This window comes from Danio rerio, chromosome 7, assembly GCF_049306965.1.
Source record: "Danio rerio strain Tuebingen ecotype United States chromosome 7, GRCz12tu, whole genome shotgun sequence".
In the NCBI taxonomy this organism is placed as follows: Eukaryota; Metazoa; Chordata; class Actinopteri; order Cypriniformes; family Danionidae; genus Danio; species Danio rerio.
Genome location: NC_133182.1, coordinates 16,680,001 through 16,703,273, shown reverse-complemented (window position 1 = coordinate 16,703,273; position 23,273 = coordinate 16,680,001). Strand labels below are relative to the sequence as shown.

At 35.2% G+C, this 23,273-nt stretch overlaps 1 protein-coding gene and 2 long non-coding RNA genes across 10 annotated transcripts in view; 2 read left to right on the top strand and 1 right to left on the bottom strand.

Moving 5' to 3' along the window:
- The window catches only part of LOC141375331 (uncharacterized), a 314,549-nt gene that overhangs the window by 20,841 nt on the left and 270,435 nt on the right, over positions 1-23,273 (top strand). The window lies entirely within an intron of this gene.
- The window catches only part of nav2a (neuron navigator 2a), a 386,862-nt gene that overhangs the window by 300,388 nt on the left and 63,201 nt on the right, over positions 1-23,273 (bottom strand). The gene's annotated exons all lie outside the window — the stretch shown is intronic.
- On the top strand, positions 5,092-7,916 carry LOC137490256 (uncharacterized). Its single transcript, XR_012383214.1, has 6 exons — positions 5,092-5,148; positions 5,468-5,574; positions 6,540-6,666; positions 6,834-6,919; positions 7,233-7,275; positions 7,373-7,916. It is a non-coding gene; the product is annotated as an uncharacterized lncRNA (long non-coding RNA).

Sequence of the window (23,273 nt, the reverse complement as noted above, 5' to 3'; positions counted from 1 at the left end):
CAACATATGTTTATCTGCCAATTCAACGATTATCAGAAAAAATGACTTGAATATATGCACTATACTTCGTAATTACAGACTAATGAGTTAATTTGCATGTTTAATATTTGACTGTGAAATTAAAAATCAACAAAATTCCCAAAGATATATTGTCATCCACATATAATTTATTAATCTACTAATAAACTCATTACATAAACGGCAAAGTAGCATTAAAGAACTACAGTCACAAGTTTTGTCCTTACCAACAGTCAGTGAATCCAAACCACAGTTCCAGCAAACATTTGCAGGCAACATCACAACTACTGGAATAACAGGAACCAGAAGAGTGCAGTATATCTTTTTTTATTCTTTTAGATTTGTATACATAAAAACTCATTCTTTCTTGATGTACAGAATTATAAAACTATGTGTTCTAAAAGTGAAAATGCTACAATCAAAATGCTGCTAGTATAGAGGATAACATGTGAGCCATACATTTCTAACATTTTTGCAATGGTTGATTTGTGTCCTTTTTGTATTTTCTGCAAATATTGACGAATATCTTAATTCTCTTGTGAAATATCTGATATTTTTAAAATCAAAAATATGTGTAGGAACATGGGCTCTATTTTAACGAGGCGCAGAGTCTAAAGCACAGGGCACAAAAGCATTAATGGTGTGTCTGAATCCATTCGAAAAAAATACGGTTTGCGCCACAACACATGGTCTAACAGGGTTGTGCTTATTCTCTTAATGAGTTATACAGGTAGGTGGGTTTTGAGAATAACATGCATTAAACTATCTCCCATTTCCTTTAAGAGTCAGTTGCGTCGCTCCATGGCGCATTTGCTGTTTACATGGCAGACTTTGTAAGTGGAAAAACTAAACTACCACTACCAAGAAAACAGTTAAACATCTGCAGTGCGAGGATGAAGAAGGAGCCTCCTCTAATCGGTGTCTTTACTTCAACTTCTTTCTCTTCACTTACTCCTTCACTTTCGTGGATAAGGAAACAGTGTTTTACGCACCCCACTGAAGACAGTTTTTAGCCTACATATTTAATTTAGTTTGTTAAGAGCAAAGATTTATTTCAAAACTATTTATATATTCAGTTCTAATTCCCAGAAAATGAATAAATGAACAATAATACCGAAGTGTGTTCAAACAACTGAGTTATATCCAAACACATGTCCTATGCCCCATATGTACTGTAGAAAGTAAAAATTTTTGTCATCTTTTAGTCCTTCATTTCTTTTTTATTTGTAAACATACTTGTGTATTGTTGTACATCCTGTGTGTATTAAACAATGTGTATGTGTTTAAGGTGCAAAACTAATGCACTCTGCGCAGGACTTTAGACCTGCTTTCAGCTGGTCTTTGGCACAGTCTATTTTAGTTTTCTAAAAAATGGAAACACATCAACAATGTGCCTTAACACACCTTCATTTTAGACTGGAACACCCATCAGTCCACAGAGTGGGGCAAATGGATTAGCTATTTAAGCACCTGGGTGCCAAACGAGAAAATTATGGTTGCGCTGTTCTCAAAATAGCAAACATCGCAGCAAACACGTCTTGCGCCTTATTGCACCGGGTGTTTGATAGGGCCCATTGTGTTTTGTCATTTAAACAACTTAATGATCATTCAATTTAATCTATGATCCTGAAAGGTGCCATCATATTAGTCTGCGCTGCAGTGGTGAGATTAGAGCTGCTGGATTTACAACATGTCAATTCATCAACTTCTCAAAAAATACATTAAAGCAAGTGGCTGTTTAACTTTTTCTAATAACGTGAAAAGAACTCAAGCTTTTGCAAAACGGAAGCATTTTTTATTAGGTCTGTTTTTAATACGCAGTTTCAATTTAGGGGTGACGCAGTGGCGCAGTGGGTAGTGCTGTCACCTCACAGCAAGAAGGTCGCTGGGTCGAGCCTCGGCTCAGTTGGCGTTTCTGTTTCTGTGTCCGTAGTGTATGGTTGTGTGTGAATAAGTGTTTGTAGATTTTTCAGAGATGGGTTGCGGCTGGAAAAACATCCGCTGCGTAAAAAAAAACATGCTGGATAAGTTGGCAGTTCATTCCTCTGTGGTGACCCCGGATTAATAAAGGGACTAAGACAAAAATGAATGAATGAGTTTCAATTTGTGCAATTGGACGAGTAATGGAAAGGCGCCTACTGTCTGTTAATCCGGCTCTGGCTCTTGGCAGGTGGAGGCTCGGTTTGCATTCAGGCCAGCTGGTCTTGGCTTTCTTGAGATACCGCTTTTGGTCACCGGCCTGGGACAGCTTACACCTGTAATCCACCATTTGTCTGACACCAAATGTCTTTTAAACCACAGTCTTTCTGACTAGTCTGCAGGAAGTGTGATGCATATGAACGGCAGAGCAGCAAGCCAGGCTTAGAGTCTGTTTTGTTGGAATTCATTTTAGAAAACAGGCAACAATATAACACTGATTATAGCAACACAGAACACTGAGTCGCCCTCATGAGACCAATCAAAATGTGAGAAAGTATTGCTTCTCTTAGCGGGAAACGAGACTAAAGAGACTTTTGCTTAAGTCTACAAATGCAAAAGCATTACAGACATGCTGATATTCTCAAGCTATAGCCTGATCAATTAAATATCTTGTACACTGTAAAAATGGCCATCATTTCAACGGTTAAAAACTGTAAAAACACTACAGTAAAAATTTGCAACCTGGTAAACAGTACATTTCCTTATTCCCAATCCCAATTCTACCCCTGAGCCCTTCCCCTTACCCCATACCCCTCGTTTTGAGCATTCATGTGAAGGGGTAGGGGTGTACCAATTCTATTTAGCTTGAAGCCATAGGACTAAGGGGAAGGTCTAAATACCTACTCAAACTAATATTTTTCAGGACCACACTTGAAACCAAGGGGTAAGAAAATTTCCCAGAATTTAGCAGCTGGGTAGCTGCACCCAGATGTAAAGAGATCCACAAATTAGTATTTTTTGTCATTATTACGAATTTTCACGACAAACAGGCATGTGTTTTAATATATTCATAATGGCGTTCCAGTTTTACCATCATGCTTAAAAAAAAAAGCTAAAATAAAAACCACTAAATTACGCTATCTATAATCCATAATCATAACTCCTGTATAGTAGTCCCACAACATACATTCACATCTGACACTCGATGACACTCGAATACCCTGTCAGAAATTTCTAGTGGCTAGGAATTGGATTTTTACAGGGTCTGCTATAATGTTAATGTTGTTTTCGTGTGTTTACTGTACATAGATTAATATGGCCATGATGTAAATACACAGTACGATTATGAGCTTATTGCCACATTATATCGTAATGATAACATGATATTGTTGCCTTCAGTGATTTTCTGAAGATAAATACCAAAAAATAGCGCGACTGGAACAACTACAGCAGTCACGATCGTCTGATCTCATGTGAAGCAACAGACCGCGATGACGTATGATGAAGTGTGCAGGTGCTATAGTGCTGTCCCATTTCTTATGGGTAAATTTTGAAGCCCTTCCCCTTAACCCTCTGTTTTTAAGGGCCAAGGGGAAAGGGTACAAAAAAAGTAGAATTGGGATTAGGCCCTAATATACAGTTAATAACTGTGAATTTACTTTCCCAGAATTCCCTCCATGACATCATCTATATATTAGTATGTTCTCTGCTTGTGTGAATACAAAACAATTATGAAATAAATTTACTTTCAGTCATTTACCGTTAAAAAAAAAGTAAAAGTCTTTTGTAAAATCCTGGCATATACAGCTGCTGTTTGTTTGTTTGTTTTTTGCTGTAATTTTTATGGATTTTGTATGATATGAAAAAAATGTTCTTTATGAGATTTAAAAAGTTTAAGGCTAAAATTATTAAATTATTAGAGTTTCTAAAGATTAATGTTAATTAAATTAAAAACAAGCTATTTTTTTAAATAGGGGACATTAGGATATGTTAAAACTAAAATAACACAAATATAATGAATATTTAATGACAAACCTATTAAAACACAAAATGTTGCCTTGACTACTAAATTCAACAACATATATGTTAGGTTAAAGTGTTAAAATTACTCAAATAAAAAAGTAATAATAATAGTAATAATAATCATTTTAAAGTATTTAAATATTTCTAAATTTAAACATTTGAAAACTTATAAAACACAATATGATACAAAATTACATTTATAGCCTTAAATCAAGATGCCTAAGATACCAAAGTCTGTGATTAAAAATAAAGAAATTTAAATATAAGCTTTTTCAAGTCCAAACAATCTTGACAAATTGTCTGAGAATTTCTAAGACTTTTGGAAAGTTGAAAAGAGAGCCTAAAGATCAAGTGGTACAATAAACATGAAACCTATCATGAAATAATGAACATAATCAGTCAGTAAATAATCAGTCAAAAAATATGTTGGCCAAAACTGAATCAAAAAACGAGTAGCAGAAGCTCTGAGAGAAATGAAATCAAACAGTGAGAAGCTCGGATGAAATCAGACAAGCAGATACACACATGCAGTGTGTAATGCCATCAGCCAGAGTCCAGAAATACAGTACACAACAGCCCAGAAATATAGGACATCATTCCTTACATAACTTACAGACATACACAAACCATTCTGACCAACATCGAGGCACACACATCAGCAATTCACTGTAGTGTTTAAAAGAAAAAGCAATTCTTCAGGATGAAATATAGCATCTCTCTTTCAGTGTTGTAGAAAGTAGAAGGAAACAGTTGGAGGTCTGGACAGTGTTGAGTTAAAAACTGTACCGCCGGGCACCAAATGTGACATTATGCTACACTAAGCACAGCTCGACACACTGTTACAAACCCCTAAAGCACACAACAACTCATGGCAAAGACAAGCAAACACAGAGCAATGACACATTTGGGGATGAGTAAACGGCTGGTGTTAAAGGGACACACAGCAAATTCATCTGAGTTAAATTCTCGGTGTTGAAGCATTTCAGAGTAAAGTGTTGACGTTAAAGAGTTAGATTTTGATAAATGAATATAATAAGAGTTAGAATTGATTTTATTCAGTGCGAAATCAAGGAGTTATCTTTTCTACACTTGGTGGTGTTATTTCCAACATCCGGGAATTCATGCAGCCCCAGTCACTGAAGAATTTTCCAGACGCCATTTTCCATCTGAGGTTTAGAACAGCAACTGGTGAGTCAAACTACCTAAATGTTGGTATTTTACTGACTTTCTCTAAGGAAATACAGTTGTAAACATATTGTTAAGTTAATAACTTCAGAATGGAGTGACAATTTTAAACTTCTGCGGTTCATTCATGGTCGTTTGTGTATCTAGCTTAACTGCATTACTATTCACTTCTTTTCAAGAATGTTTTATATATGCTCACGCATACATAATGCATAAAAACATCAAATGTACATGTTCAACACATTTCTGTCACGCTTAATGTCATTTTGTGCGTTGTTACCCATCTGTAAAATAAAATCGACACTTCTCCTTTAATTCGAAGCAAACTAGCGAGGGAATCCCCGGAGCAGCCTAACCTACTCTGCCCGGATGCTAACGGCAACACAGGACGGTTTCCATAAGCTCTGGAGAGTTTCTAAAACATATCTGGTGAGTAAATGAACATATGCTTACTTGTAAAAGGCTTCCTGACTAAAACATATGATTGTTTGTTATTCGTGTACGTTAATTTGGTTGTTTTAAACACCGCGGCCCTTTTAAACTGGTTCATTCGTGGCCGTCCATATACCGTTAGTCCATAGACTCGCGTGATAACGTACGCTTGAATTATATTAAGCGTTGACAACCATTAAAGTCGGAATGTTAACATTAATGTCTTTAAATGACCGCGTTTGCACTTTCTCAGACTTTTAAGGTTACAGAAGTCTCCCGGAAGTTGTGGGACTAACGTTAACGTTATCCCGCAAATGCACAGAGACTCCCAGATGCCCAAGTAGATGCCCGCAAATGAATGATAATCTCCCGGAAATCGCGCGTCTCCCGCCCGGTCATTAAACACTTTGCACACCCCTCTGCACCGCATCCCTCCCAGCTCTTCAGGTACGTCGCGCGCAAGTCACCCCCACCGCTCTTTAACGTTAGGTACGTCGCGCGCAACTCAGCATTGTTCTTTAGGTACTCATTTCTCCCGCTACCTCCCGCAAATCAACTCTATCCCCCGAAAATTACTTTTCCCAACTCGGGATGTCTGACGTTAGTAAGTTAGGCTATTTCTGTAGTCAGGAACATCTTAGTCAAGCTTTTTCTCCCGCATGATATTGTGCTTAAAACTATAGGCTAAACTTAGCATGTACTGTACACAACATTTCCTTTTTATTAAAGACAATTTAGTGCGTTGTAAACAGCCACCTGTCTGTAAAATTAATCAACTGATTCATATTTGAGCAGCCTAATGATGATACAGGTTTGATTTGTAGATTTATTATCAATAATCAACATCTGAATTAAAAGATATCTGAAAAGTGTGAGGCATACTTTGTGATGTTCATCTCTCCTTTTTATCTGAAGGTTATGCATATGTGTTAGATACTAATTTTTTGTTGTTTTTTTAACAGCCACAGTTCTCTATACAATAACACAAGACCCTGTGACGGTGGCTGATTAGAGACGGATGGTGTATTTCCAGAGTTGGTGAAATGACCAAGCACACCTTCTTGGTCATATGTGGTGATAATAATGAAGGTATGTTTGATAAAGTTCTGTATTTGTTTCACAATAAGCTGAGAGGGTATTAGAGCATTAAAGAATAATGAATGACATGAAGGTGATAAGTTTTGTATTGTGGGTAACTGTTACTTAAATAATGTTTTGCTCTTTACTTTGCACTTCTGCTTATCCTAATATTTTAGGTTATATTTGGACCTGAAACATCTGCTAGACTCCAGGAAAGGTGGCCTCAATACTGGACCTGAAAGGGCCTAACAAGTTGAATCTGGTAAAGAAACACGCACACGCACACGCACGCACGCACGCACGCACACGCTTACAGAAAACTGTTGTTTATGAAGTTTATGAATATTTTTTACACTGTGGCCAATATTTTGGGGAAGTCAGCATCACTAAATGATATAAAAAAAATTTAAGATCCTCTAAATTTTGCTCCAAGTGTTGTGTTAAATTGAGGATTCTGGACAGACAGCTGCCTGTTTTTCCAGTTCTAGTCATAGTGGTTAACCTAATTGTTTTTGGAGATCCAACAGTGATGTGTGTGTTTTTTCTACTTTTCCATATCCTGTCACCTCAACCAGCTGGGAAAGTCAAGTTGTGGATCATCATGAAGATTTTCAAAAGGTGAGTTTAGATTTCTTGAATGTTTTATTTACTTTAAATGTTCTTTTAAATATATCATAGAATTTGATTGCAATTTGTTTTCAAACATTTTTTTTAGTCATGCTGGAGTCTTGAAGAGTTCTTAGATGAGCATCACCCTATATCCGTGCATCAGGAACCAGCAGACGAGCGATCAGCAGCTACTACTTCGTCATGGATAAAAAGGTCATCCTGTGGCTGGGAAGCACTTCATTCACAGGACATGCTTGATGAGATTTCCTAGCTCCAGTTTGTTTTCACACAAGTTTACAGCATTTATACCTTCATTTAAACTGCTCTGTTTGATATGGAGGACCAAGGAAACACCAGAAGTGAAAGATTTGCACGCCAAGTTGTTTAAAATGTAATTTCAGAAGAAAACTATGAGTTCAGAAGTAAACTATGAGTGACGATATATTGAACTTTCAAATTGCTCTGATAACACATCAAGTTTGGACTAAAGGACTGAAACAGCCTTTTTGAGCACTGGCCATACATATTTTGTTGATACTGTCTGTACTAATAAAATATTTAAAGCATATTTGACATTGTTGCATTTTAAAAACTGAATGAATTGTTGAAGTGGTGAATGTTTTCAAATAAAATGTTTTTTTCTTTTGTAATTTAGAGTCTATTTGACCTTTTTACCATATTTACACTCAAGAGAGTTGAATAAAATAACAATATATTACACCAGGCGGTGTTAAATATAGTTAAATTTTTTAACTCTGCCCAGAGTTAAAATTAACCCTTACTTCGGTGTCAATATGCCAACCCTTTTGAAAGTGTTGATTTAACTTTGTTTTGAGTGGACCCCATGAGACACTTTCAAAGTGTTGAAATTAACACCCATAGAGTTGTTTTGGGTCCCCATATTTTGCTGTGCAGTTCGCTCAAAAATGAAAAAAACCTGCTGTTGATTTATAGCGGTGTAACAATACATATATTATGGATCGATATATTGATCAAATAACTAACAGAGTTGGGTGTAACACGTTCCACAGTAACGCGTTACTGTATTCTAATTACACTTTTGAGGAACGCATTAATATAACGAATTACACTTTAAATTTGTGTAATTTGATTGCAGTTAATGAAGTCAATGTAATTGACACGTTAAAAAAAAAAATCGCTTTTGGAACAAAAAAAATGCTTATTTTAAATCACGTTTTCTGCAGCAACATCAGTTAATAGGCATGCGCTTTTAAATTGATGGAGAATGCGAGCTGAAATGGCTGTTGTCGAGAGTGGTTGGTTGCTTCAAGGGGAAATGCAGACATTACTTTGATTTCAATGAGCATAAAAACAAAAATCCTGCTGTGAAATTCAGTCTATGTCTAATCTTTATAGAACTTTCGACTGCTTTTAACTCGACCAGCAACTTGTTCAAGCACTAGAACAGAAAGCCTTCTAGAACAATACTCTTCACAAAGAAAGACACCGGCACCCAAAAACAAGGCCCAACTCAGCCTAAACAGGCTACATTGAATATTTGTGTAGGATCGGGACTGAAGGTACCTTCTGAATGTGAAGAGAAACGTAGCTCACATATCGCCATTCACATATCGTGTCTTTTGCAAGCGCTTATTGGGAGCACATCTTCATGTGACAAGAACTGACCGATCAGCTTCATACTTTGGAAAATACACTTTTCGGTAGACTAATTACTTCAGACATACACAGAACACCCAAACACTGAAATGCTTTTAGATATTATGGATTTAATGATTACAAGTACCCAGTTTTCTTCTAAATGTCTTCTTTTGTGTTAAAAGAAAAAAGACAAACAGGCTTAGAACAAGTGAATGATGAGAGAATTTTACGTCTTAGGTGAATTATCTCTAAGTATTTTCAATATGTCAAGTTGCTGTGATCAACTTATTGCAATGTTTTTCGGGTGAATATTGATTTACTGAACGAGCTGCAGTTTATTTTTGTACTTTTATAGGTATATTTTATATGTTTTAAAGTAACTTTAAAGTAAAGAAATTAGTAATCTAATTACTTTTTACATTATGTAATTAGTGATGTAATCAGATAACAATTTCCCAGTAGTAGTCAGTAATTTGTAATCGATTACTTTTTTACTTCAAAAAAGTAACTTACACAACACTGATGAATTAGTTTGCGTATAATATTGATATCTCAATTTGTTTAAAGAGGATCTATTATGGAAAATTCCCTTTTATAAGATTTTAAATATTAGATTATTTATTTTAATATCATTATTGCATACGTTGGGGAATTTATTAGTTAATTAAAATGTTACTGGTTCTGCATATTAGGCACGTATTATCTTGAAGGCGCTGTAAGTTTTGGACTGCTTAAGCATAAATATACCATAATATGTTTGCAGATATTTATTTCTAAATACATATTTAACTAAAAAACAATGCTAAAGTCAGTTATTCTGCCTTAAAAATGTGCGTTTTGTGTCAGAATGTCAATTATATTATATATAGAATTATATTTCAACCCCCAGGTTTACCTTTATGGAAAACACAGTGTATTTCATTTCAGTCATGAAGGATGCCTCAATGTATGCAGATGCAGCTATAAATGGAATTTGGAGTACAATACCTAGTTTAACCACTGGGCGTCAATCTTACTGCACATTTAATATCAATAAATCTGCCAATATTCGACTCAATCTAAACATTTTGCCATACAATTTCAGTTCACTTTGAAGAATGAACAAATATTGTGACAAATATCATACCACTGGATCAGAATATCATTATATATTGTGGCATGATATAGGGTTGTCACAATACCATAAATTCAGGCCACGATACTACACCAACTAAAGTATCATGATACCAAGTAGTATCGCTATATACCATATTAATTCATAACTCAAATCTATGCATTAAAGTAAATTGTCAGAAATACTACATTTTATATGTATACTTTTCCATATCATTATTTGTGGGACCATTATAATACTACCATTCACAAACTACAGTAGCACCGTCAGTATTTTGGAGTCGTAGTATCGCAATGCTACCGAAGTACTAGTAAACTGTGCGACCCTAATAGGATACAGATATACGCCATGATATAGGGTTTACACCCCTATATGATTACTCACCCTCACTCTATTGAAGTTATACATGTAAAAATGATTGATTGCTTTGCTTTTGAGCCCACAGAAATGTATTTTGTTGGGCCTGAATGTGTTTTTATAACAGTGAAAGTGCCGGTGGGTGTTGAATTGCTTTTTATGAATCACCAAGAACAACAGTTTCAAACTGAAATCTTCTTTAATGCTGTATTGAAGAAAAAAGTCGCCATCATATGGTTGTAAGGTGAGTAAATCAACATCATACATCCATTCATGCATTTATTTTTTGGACTGTCCCTTTAAATTTAAACACAATGTGCTGAAAAGATTTGTGGATCCAAACATTTGCTGCACTTAAGAAGAAACATTTGATGTTTTTTGTAAAAGCATCATGACCGAAGATGACTACCAGGAGCATGATTTACAAAATGTAATCTTCATGCGAGGTTTCTGAAGCTTAAATCTGCTCTAACATTGATTCTGCTCATTCAGGCACTTTTAACGCAGGCTCATCAGTTTATTAATTAAAACCACCGGCCACGTGTTACTGTTCTGTGAGCTGAATGTAAACAGCAGCGTGTCGTGTGTGTGTGTAGAAAAGTGATTTTGGTATGTTAACTCAATGTAGGTGGCCTTCAGACTATTCAGGAATGTTCCACTGAGAAAAACAAAAGCAAATAGCAGTACTGAATGTGATTTCACAGAGGTCTTGCTACTAAAATAATAGTAATAATTATTTTTTTTTATTTTTATATTTTTTATTAAGAAGTTTTTTTTTTTTTTGGTAGTGACATTCTCATTATCAATGCTGATAATTTAATTGTTTTATGTAATGTCAAAAAAACAATAAATGGCTTATATTTTTGATAAAGCTAAACTATATTCAAATGTAGCCAATCAGTTTAAAGAATAAGCTGGTTATTATTACATAAGCAACACATTTATATTATGTTATTATAATTTTTAATGCAATTTAGTTGTAGAAAATGAAAGAAAAATGTAAAACGTAGTAAAAAACTAAAGGTAATTCAATACAAATGCAATGCATAGAAAGAAATACCTTAAAAATCTTACAATTACAATGATGAAGTTACTAAAATGTTATAATAAAACATTTACAATGATGAATCATGAATTAAAATATTTACATGAGATCATAAAAACAGACCTGTTGGCTTGTGGAGCAAAAACAAATGCGGCTAAAAGATTGATAACTAACAGATTTAAATGACTGGATGGCCAATATACGTCAAATATATCTAATTTTCAACAAAAATCAAACAAATTTTTATGCAAAGCACTAAACCAATAATAAAGATATGATCTAAAAACTAAAGCTGTAGCCAGTGATCTTAAAATGTTACATTTTACCAGTACTTTATCCTTAAGTCAGTAGTTAAGTCCCTGCACTAATTGTTCCCCAAGTTTGACATGAGAAAGTGTCAGGATATATAGACAATAATATACTCTAATAGACTACTGTTACATAAAAATTGTTGAAAAAATATATTAAATATTAAATGTAATAAAATTTAATTTCATTTATTTAATATAATTTAATTAATTAATTTCATTTTATTTTATTTTTAATTTTTTTAAATATTTTAATATAAAAAAATTATTCTATTTTTATATTTTATTTATTTTAAAAAATTATTTCGTTTTAATTCAATTTATTCATTTTAATTAAGAATTTTTTTTCAGATTTTATTTTGGATTTAATTTAAAATAAAATAATACAATTTAATTTAATAAAATAAAATGTAAATGGTTAAAAATGTATTTAAATAAAAATACATTAAAATGGAAAAATAATTTAAAACAAAATTAAATTAAAATTAAATGAAATATATATTTTTAAACTCTGACTATATTCAAGCATTAACCCACCAGCACATTGACTCACAACAAGCAGCGGCAGTACAGTTAAGGGCCTCAGCTTCAACCCAGCAAAACTGCTCCGTTTTTTAAAGCCCAATTCCCTTATTAGGTGTTAAGCCACGTCTGGATCAAAGACAGACTTTGCACTTGTTTTATGGGGTCTCAGGTTTGAATCCCAGAGGTGCGACCCGCTCTGCGTGCTTCCACTGCACAGATATTGACTGTAAGAGCACGAGAGCACCACTGTGTTTACACAACAGATTAACCACAGCGGCATGAATGCAGATATTTGTCCCTTTTACATCAAATCTCATAAATAAAGAGAAACACTCACAGTGGGAGAGCTCACAGTGTGTGTTTCTGCAGGAAACATGCGTGTGTGTGTGTGTGTGTGTGTATGTGTGACTGAAGAAAAGGCTGTAATTGGTGAGCGCAAACACAAATGGCTTTATTAGTCATGCTCTGGTTGAGTGTATTTCTATGCGCGATGTATCAGTAACACTTGCAATGTTTCCCTGAGGTTAGACACCTGCCTCCATGCACAGCTGAGTCCAAATACACACACACACACACACACATATATATATGAACATGCACTGAAGCAGCTGGTCCATGGCTATTAGAGCATCAGACTTATTTACATGACAAGAGGTGAGGGGTTAGAAACGGGAAATGGAGAAAAAGAGAGACAGATGGTTGAGCTCGGTCTGTTCCTGCACTGGTTTCAATGGTTTGATCTGAATTCTGTGACTGAAATCATGTACTGTCTTGAGTACACTTAAAAAAATTACTTTTGCTGCTTGTTTAAACTACTTATTTAAGAGGATTAGATGGTTTTTGGGGGGATAACTTAATTGTTTTATGTTCAATGCACTTAAATTTGTAAAAAAAGATTGAATTAATCTGTTCATATCTTGGGACGACATTAAGGAATTGTGTGGAAGCCAGCATTTTTTACAGTGTAGGTGCTACACTTGAATTCGAGCGCACTTCATGATTGTTAAAGGGTAATGAAGAGGGTTGACAATCAATTATTGAACAAATAACTGGATTGTGCAATGAATTGTCTGATTTGGGTGCATTGTTTGTAGAGTTGCACTAGGGCTGGGCGATATTGCAAAAGAAATGATCACGATATCATGTTTCATATCATTCTATATCAATAATTATTGAATATTTTTTAACAACCTATTATTTAGGAATATTAGTTTTTTTGTTGTTGTTGTTGTTATTTAACCATTCATTCATTCATTTTCTTGTCGGCTTAGTCCGTTTATTAATCCGGGGTCGCCACAGCGGAATGAACCGCCAACTTATCCAGCAAGTTTTTACGCAGCGGGTGCCGCAACCCATCTCTGGGAAACATCCACACACACATTCACACACTACGGACAATTTAGCCTACCCAATTCACCTGTACCGCATGTCTTTGGACTGTGGGGGAAACCAGAGCACATGGAGGAGACCCACGCGAAGGCAGGGAGAACATGCAAACTCCACACAGAAACGCCAACTGAGCCAAGGTTCGAACCAGCGACCCAGCGACCTTCTTGCTGTGAGGCGACAGCACTACCTACTGCGCCACTGCCTCGCCCGTTATTTAACCACTTAATTTTAATTTACCAACATTACTAAGGCAAATAGTTTTAATAGTCAAAAACTAAAATATTAAACCAAAATATCTGATCTATTCATAATTAAATAAACACAAGTGTTAAAGAGACTTTAAACTTGATAAATAAAATGTTATAAAGTGTGTCCAATAGTAAAGGTAGATCAACATCTGTAAGGTGTCAATAATAATGATGCAGTAAACTAATTATGATCATCAAACTGAGCTTTCAAGTAAAGGAACCAGCCATCTATACTAGACTATTATACCACTATGCAAAATCTTTCAGATGGGGAGCTAGTGGCTGGGATGCACAAGAAAAGAAACCAAAAAGCCACTATGGCAAGATCCTTACATCCTTTTTTATTTGCAATCTCCTCCCTGCTGCTATACGGCACTCGTTTTCGCGTGTGTTCTTATTCTGACCTGAAGTGACTAGCGCAAAGTTTCCTTCACCATTTTCTAAGGCTTTCTTGTAACTAGGCGACTATGAACCGCTTTCTAAGAGGATGACAAATGGACAAACCATTGCTTCAGCTCCGACAAACCATTGCTTCAGCTCCGATGTACGGTTATAGAGAAAAGTAAAAGCAGTGCAGTGTGTGGGTGCACTGTGTTTGTCTGAGGTTTGTCTGCCATTATTACTGAAATGTGTATATTCCATACAAAGCATGAAGAAGAATGGTTAGTTTTATTTACATGAATCGCAGTGCGCTCACTGCATTCAGAAAAGATGTTTACAGATGTTTTTTGACTAGGTGCGCCTGGAAAGTGGTTCACATGCACTGCATGCACGCCATATTTTATTTTAAGAAACATTTATTATATTTTGGAACAGTAAAGATATCAGGCTAAACAGTCAAAATAAATCATTGACTTCTGGTCTTTTTATTACTTTCAAAAACACAGATTCTTTACAACACATAAAAAATACAGTAAAAAAAAACTTACATATACCTTGGGAACAGTATGACAGAACATTTCAGTGGCATTAAAACCTTGACTTCTCCATTCCGTGGTAAACCTTGATACCAGCCCTTCATACAAAAACATTTTTTATCGATAAATTGACAATGGTGTTCAGTCAATAAATGTCGATACTTATTTTATTGCCCAGCCCTAGAAAGCACAATATATCACAAAATATCGTTATTGTGATAATAGTTTACGTGATAAATTACATTGCAGCACGGTGGCGCAGTGGGTAGCACAATCGCCTCACAGCAAGAAGGTCGTTGGTTCGAGCCCCGGCTGGATCAGTTGGCATTTCTGTATTGAGTTTGCATGTTCTCCCCGCATTTGTGTGGGTTTCCTCTGGGTGCTCTGGTTTCCCCCACAAGTCCAAAGACATGTGGTACAGGTGAATTGGGTAAGCTAAATTATTCGTAGTGTATGAGGTTATGAGTGTGTATGGATGTTTCTCAGTGATAGGTTGCAGCTGGAAGGGCATGCGCTGCAAAAAACATACACTGTAGAAGTTGGCGATTCATTCCGCTGTGGCGACCCCAGATTAATAAACGGACTGAGCCAAAAAGAAAATAAATGAATGAATAAATTACATTTGTTTTATGCATTGGTTGTTAATCAAAATTTGACCAATCAGATGGGGCTTGTTGTCTTTAACTCCGCCTCCCCATTAGTTGCTGTTCTGCAATTGATTCAAAGCTGACCCCATAGATGAAAATAAACATCAATGCAGGAGTCGAAACCAAGTTATAAACAGTTGAAGTCAGAATTATGAGACCCCCTGAATTATTAGTCCTAGAATTAATCTTCCGGCTCTGTTAAACATAATTTGGAAAATATTTAAAAAAGAAAACAAAAATCAAAGGGGGGCTAATAATTCTGACTTCAGCTGTATTTTTTATCATAATTTTTTAATAAATACAATACAGTTTCCATCAAATATTAAGCTGTACAACTGTTTTCAACCATGATATTAATACAAAATCAGCATATTTTAATAATTTCTAATGGATGATTCTGTGACTGATGACAGGAGTAAAGATGCCAAAAATTCATCTTTGACATCAGAGTAATAGATTACATTTTAAAATACTAATTTAAACATAGAATTTAAATTAAGATTTAAGACATTTATTATTAGAACATTTAAATAATAAATGCATTACTAACTAACTATAGCTCAATTTGTTTTGTCAGGGATCTTTCAGATGGAAAGAGAAGTGCAAGAGGCAAAAAAAATGTTAAAGCAATGTGTGAAACAACACGTTCTTGGTGTTAATGCAAAGCAAAACTAGATTGAATGAATTGTCAATGGACAAAAAGAAGTTAGTGTTGCAAGAAACAAATGATTATTCAACATTATTTAAATGAATGCGAGAAAAACTGTAACTTCAATAAGCACATAATACATGGACATCACAGTTGCTTTGATTCTGAAAGGCAAAAATGTCAAGCAATCAGAAGAGTCTGACAAACACACACACACACACACACACACACACACTGCGACACACTGTGAAATAGAGAAATGTTCATCTTCAGCACCTCTGAGGAAAATAGCACCACATTCCAGCGCTGCAGGAGCTAAATCAAATCAAGCTGAAAAATATAGAAAAGTGAAGCTTAAATGAAAAAAATGATGGTCTTAACACAATTTACCTCCTAACCATTCAGTTTCAAGGTTTCTAGCGAGGCCTTCTTTTATATTGGTCTCCAGTCCTGCCCTACCTACCCATTAAATTCATAAAAAGACCAATAGAAGTGAACACGTCTCTAGTGTAGTGACAACACTAAATCAAATTTACAGCCTCAGGTGAGAAACTAATCGCTGGAGGACTGACAGAGAGAGACAAAGAGAGAGAGAGAGAGAGAGAGAGAGAGAGAGAGAGAGAGAGAGAGAGAGAGACCTTCATCTCAAAGGCACTGATGAGGGTTTACAGCAGGTCAACATATGCAGCACAGACTGCCAGAAAACAGCTGATCATTCACAGGTAGATGAAAACTGAGTTCCAGCACGTATGTGTTTTTTCTTGTTTGAACAAAAATTGATGCATACAATATAATATATTGGTGTGTGAATGACCTATAAAGAATAAAGTCTGCACATTTTTTGTAAGAATCCACAAACAAACTTTTCATAAATACCATATTTATTTATTTATTTATTTATTTATATGTTTATTTATTTATTAATTCATTCAGTCATTCATTTATTTTATTTATTTGTTTATTTATTTATTTGTTTATATATATATATATATATATATATATATATATATATATATATATATATATATATATATATATATATATATATATATATATATATGTATATATATATAATTTTTTATGTTTATTTATTTATTCATTTATTCATTCATTCATATATTTAGTCAGTCATTCATTTATTAATTTATTTATTTTTATATTTACTTATTTGTTTGTTTATTTAATTATTCATTTATTAATTTAATCATTTATTTATTCATTCATTTATATATTTATTCATTCATTCATTTATTTATTTATTCATTTATGTATTCATTTATATATTTTTGGCTGATTTAATAGTCTTATCATTAAAATTTGAGTTTTGCTATAAATTGGAGCCATTTAATAGACAATTTGATAAACCAAATATTGCAGCATAAATAAATACATCGTATGTATAATATGGGGAATCTTTCATCCACCACCAGTGTGCAGCATCCACCTGGATGACACGACGGCAGCCATATTACACCAGACCGCACACCACACACCAGCTGACTGGTGGAGAGGAGACATGAAGCCACCACACACCAGCTGATTGGTGGAGAGGAGTGATGAAGGGGATATGGGGATGGTTAGGAGGCCATGATGAACAGAGGCCAGTGGGTTTAACCCTTATTTTTGTTAAAAGTACATCCTGAGATTTATAACAGTCAGGACCAAAAGTCCTCTTCTTTATACTGGGGCGTCAGGACCCACACAGACTGCAGGTTGAGCGCCCCACTGCTGGCATCACTAACACCACTTCCAGCAGCAGCTTACCCATGTGGTTTCCCATTCAGCTATTGACCAGACACAATCCAGCTTAGCTTCAGCGGCAAACCATGTAAGAGTTGCAGAGAGCTGCCAGCTACATATATCTACAGTACATATATACCTATTAAAATATATTAGGGGTGAACAATATATCATTTCAACATCAACATCGCAATGTGTGCATTCGTATTAGTCACATCGCAGCATCTGCAATGTTAAAATCATTATTGTTCATCAGCAAAGAAGAATGTACGGTGTTTACATTTACATTAGCAATATGCATGAGCTGGGGCTTCTCTGGTTGTGCTTAATAGTGCTATATAAATAAAATTGACATTGACAATCTAAGTTATTTGCTTTTATTCCAAATAGAGATATTCAAGTCATCTGCCGAAAATTGTATTCATATTGCAATATAAATCACAGTCAAATAAAACATCGAAATGTCAGATTTTTCCAATATCATGCAGCCTAATATATATTTACTTTTATAAATATATATATATATATATATACTTAACACTTTTGGAATTTAAAGATCAAGGTATATTATAATTAAATTGTGTAGCAAGAAATGTTCAAACATCTTCTGTTATCTCCAAAGGGCAGTGCTAAATAAAAACTTTAAATATATATCATTCATGCATTCATTTTCTTTTTAGGCTTAAGCCCTGCTCACACTGTGAGATTTCAGCCCCCGATTTTGTCATCTGAGACAAATTTGGGAAATCTTAAGATTCCTGAAATCCTAGGCTGAAATCGGCGATCTTTGTTCATGGGTTTGACATGTTTCCTGACAGCCTGTTACGATCAAATTTTTCCTCCGATAAAGTTGTGGCAGAGTCCGGGAAAAGATTTCAGTGTCACGATCACCAGTGATCGTAAGTCTTTAGATCACTGGTATACAGTCACAATCACTTACGGACTACAAATCAGCCATTCATGGACTACATTTTCATACACGCACTCCGCTCGCACACACATGCTTCCTCATTCTTGATTACTCCCGCACCACCGGAGGATTGTCAAGGACTGATTACACACTTCTTAAGCAGCACATACACTCACTCTAGTTGCCGATTCTTGTTTATGTAATTGACATTACAATGCTTTTTCCTTGTTTTGTTTTCCAGTGTTTTGACCCTAGTTTGTCTTTTGTCCTTGCCTGCTGCCTGCCTTTCGTCCTCTCGCCTGTTATCCCGACCATGATTCTGGATTGTCTTCATACATCTGTTTGCACCCGTGTTGACTATTGCTTGGCTGACTGCCCAATAAACCTGCATGTGGATCTGAACTCAGTTGTCTGTGTCACTCCCCGTGTTACATTCAGACGCTTTCCTGCAGTGTGACAACAGCTGCAGTGAGCGTCAATCCAAGAACCAATAGCAGCTCTAAATTTGATGACGCAAGCCATGCAACAATTCAAACGACTGTGGGGAAACGTCAAAACTGTTTTTTTTTCTTCATACCGCGTGCAAAATTGGCACTACAGATTGTTTACGTTTGCAGTGAGAAATCATTTCAGAACGCGGGAAAGTGAAAGTGTCATGGGTGCATGACGTCAAACTCCGGGGGGCATTTTCTTTCATGTTTGGCGCGTCTTCATTGTCATTCAGTTTGACTTTATGACAGCTGAGATCTTACAGTGTGACATTAGAGCCATGTTCGTGCAGTCTGAAATGCTACAATTGTTCAGGATTATAAAAAATCCCACAGTGTGAGCTGCTCTTAAGTCCCTTTATTAATCTGGTGTCGCCACCGCGGAATTAACCGCCAATTTATCCAGCATATGTTTTACGCAGCGGATGCCTTTCCAGCTGCAACCCTCTGAAAAATATGAACATATATATATTTCAACCAAATAAAAAAATGTGAACCTCTTCATTACGTTCAAAAGTTCTTCCCCTTAATTAGTATTTAATATTGTTAATTTAGTTAGTTATTATTATTATAATTATTATTAGTATTTAAAATAATAGTAGTCATAATATTATTTTGTTAATAATACTACAGATATTCTTATACTTATTATTATTAGCATCATCAAATTTGTTATTACTTTATTAATAAATAATAATACATATATTCTTATTATTATATTGTTATAATTATTTTTATAATAATATATATATGTAATATATAATAATAAAAGATTGTTACTAATATAAATGTTATTATTGTTATTATTAATACATTTATTCTTCTTATTATTGTTGTTTTATTATCATCGTGTTTGTTATTACATTAGTCATATTATTATTATTATTATTATTATTATTATTATTATTATTATTATTAACAATGTTATTATTCTTATTCTTATTATTATTGTTAATGTTGTTATTATTATTATTATTAATATAATAATGATAATAATGTTAATAATATTAATGATAATATTGTTATTATTAATACATATATTCTTCTTATTATTATTGTTGTTGTGTTTGTTATTACATTATTAATCATTTTTAATAAAAAAAAATAATAACAATATTATTAAGGTGTTTAATTAAATAATTAATCATTATAACAAAGCATTTTCAGTTTTAGTATTTTTGGCCAAGTGCATCCAGAATTTTCAGTTTCAGCAAGGAAATGTCAGTGCATTCCAAATGAAAACAACAATTATGATATTATTACTGATAAATATCTCACACTCCAAACTTTAACTTATGCCTTATGATTTGCTCCAAATCAGGCAGTGCCTCTTAAAGCCATTTAGATGTGAATTTGGACCCACATTAAGGTGCAAATAAGATGCCACATCTGTGCCGCTCTGCAAACAACACACACACACACACATCCAACACACACACACATCCACCTCCTGCCCCAGAGCAGCTTTATGAGATTTCAGCGATCGGGCCATTTTATAGGCCTGACATTTATGATGGCCAGACAGCGGAGAGCCCGAGGGCCGGCATCACTCATTAGACAGCGGTGGACAGTCAGCCGTGCACGTGCGTCAAGAGATGTCACACATACACTTATTCGCTGGCAGAAAGCTGCATTTCAGCACTGAGAAACAAGCCAGAGGTGTAGGGTGTAGATTGGAGGAGGGGGAGGGTGGAGGAGAACAGAGAAAAACAGCGCAGAGATGGAGAGCAGGACGACGCCAGCCTGACACTCAGTCTGTCTTTCTCCAGGTGTGGAGGTGCTTTGAAGATGCGGAGCCTGCATAGTTTTACACACACACACACACACACACACACACACACACACACACACACACACACACACACACACACACACACACACACACACACACACACACACACACACACACACACACACAGAGTCCTGTAGCTCTACCCAATAAAATGTGCTCCACATACACACAGCCCTGTAGCTCTACATTATAAAAAGTGTGCCACAAAGACATACAAATGCACACATTATTATGGTTGAGTATGGTTATAGGGATTTGGTATAGATTTTACTTTCGAACAAAAATTATGTTCCAGGAGCAACATAATTGTTAATCTATGATTGGTACTTGGCAAAATCATGATGTGCCGTAATAAACCAGGCTCGCTGAGTTTTAGCAGCGATTACATGTGTGTGTGTCTATTTAACCTTCACCAAGGCCAATATAATTATGAAAGGAACAATTAAATTGACATCGCTCAGTGCTGCACAAACGAAGGCGTTCTCTAGTGTGAGTTGTGTAGGTTTAATGTTTGCATCTCTCGGCGCTGCTTGTTCGCAGCTCAGGGGTTAATTAACTCAATTAGCTCAATAGCATCAACAATGCAAAGATAAGAGCGCTCTGCAAACGATCTCTCCCATGTGGATGTATTCTTGTTGGACTGTTTATGCATCACACTGTAGATATATTTGCGGATGAAAAGCTAAACAAACAAAGGAAGGGTTAATAAATGAGCTCTACTACTTGTTTATTTGGATTTGTATGTTCATTGCTGGGTAACAGATTATGGTTTGCTGCTCAACGCAGACAGACAGACAAGAAAAAGACTCATTAGATATAAACTCAAGGCTAGAAATGCAAAATTGGACTATTTCTTATGTATGACTATTTTTTATTTACAGTAAGAAATGTTAACTTTGAATGTGGCATGGTTATTGGTGCCAGACGGGTTGGTCTGAGTATTTCAGAAACTGCTGATCTACTGGGATTTTCATGCACAACCATCTCTGGGGTTTACAGAGAATGGTCCGAAAAAGAGAAAATATCCAGTGATCGGCAGTTCTGTGGGTGCAAGTGCCTTACATTTGGTTACAACTGAGGTATGCAGAAGAGCAACTCTGAATGCACAACACATCCAACCTTGAAGCTGATGGGCTACAGCAGCAGAAGACCACACTAGGTGCCACTCCTGTCAGCTAATCACAGCAAACTGAGGCTACAATTCACACACACTCACCATAACTGGACAATAGAAGATTGGAAAAATGTTGCCTGCACTGATGAGTCTCGATTTCTGCTGCGACATTCAGATAGGGTCAGAATTTTGTGTAAACAACATGAAAGCATGGATCCATCCTGCCTTGTATCAACGGTTCAGGCTGGAGGTGGTGGTGTAATTCTGTTAGGGATATTTTTTGGCACACTTTAGGCCCATTAGTACCAATTAAGCATCGTGTCAACACCACAGCCTACCTGAGTATTGTGGCTGATAATGTCCATCCCTTTGCGACCACTGTGTACTCATCTTCTGATGGCTACTTCCAGCAGGATAACGCACCATGTCAAAAAGCGTGAATCATCTCACACTGGTTTCTTGAACATGACAATGAGTTCACTGTACTCAAAGGACCTCCACAGTCTTTAGGATGTGATGGAACTGGAGATTCACATCATGGATGTGCAGCCAACAACTCAGCAGGAACTGTGTGATGCTATCATGTCAATATGGACCAAAATCTCAGAGGAATATTTCCAGTACCTTGTTCAATCTATTCCACGATGGATTAAGGCAGTTTTGAAAAACTGCAAAAATGGGATACAACCTGACACTAGTAAGGTGTACCTAATAAAGTGGCCGGTGAGTGTAAGTATACTATTATTTAAATTAAACAAAATTTGACTTTTTAAATTTATAGAAATAATGAAGAATTTATAAAACCTTTTTTATTAATAATATCATAATACACTGCAAAAAAAATCTGTAAATTGACAGTTCAAGTTATTTTTCCCACATAATTATGCTTTTGAATTGCATTATGGGACCTTGATCTTTCCTCCTAAAGTTTTAGACGTAGAAAAGTTTGTAAAGTGACTTTTATTGACATTTTTATTAGTTTGACGTGATATATCACTGGGTTGTTGTTGTATATTATGCTACAAATACCTTGTAATAAACTACCAGTACATGTTCTGTTATTTTACAGACTTATTTCTTTAGTTTAGTTTATTTGTTTACAGGGTCAATGCACATTAATAAACATTACTGTAAAATGTGCCAG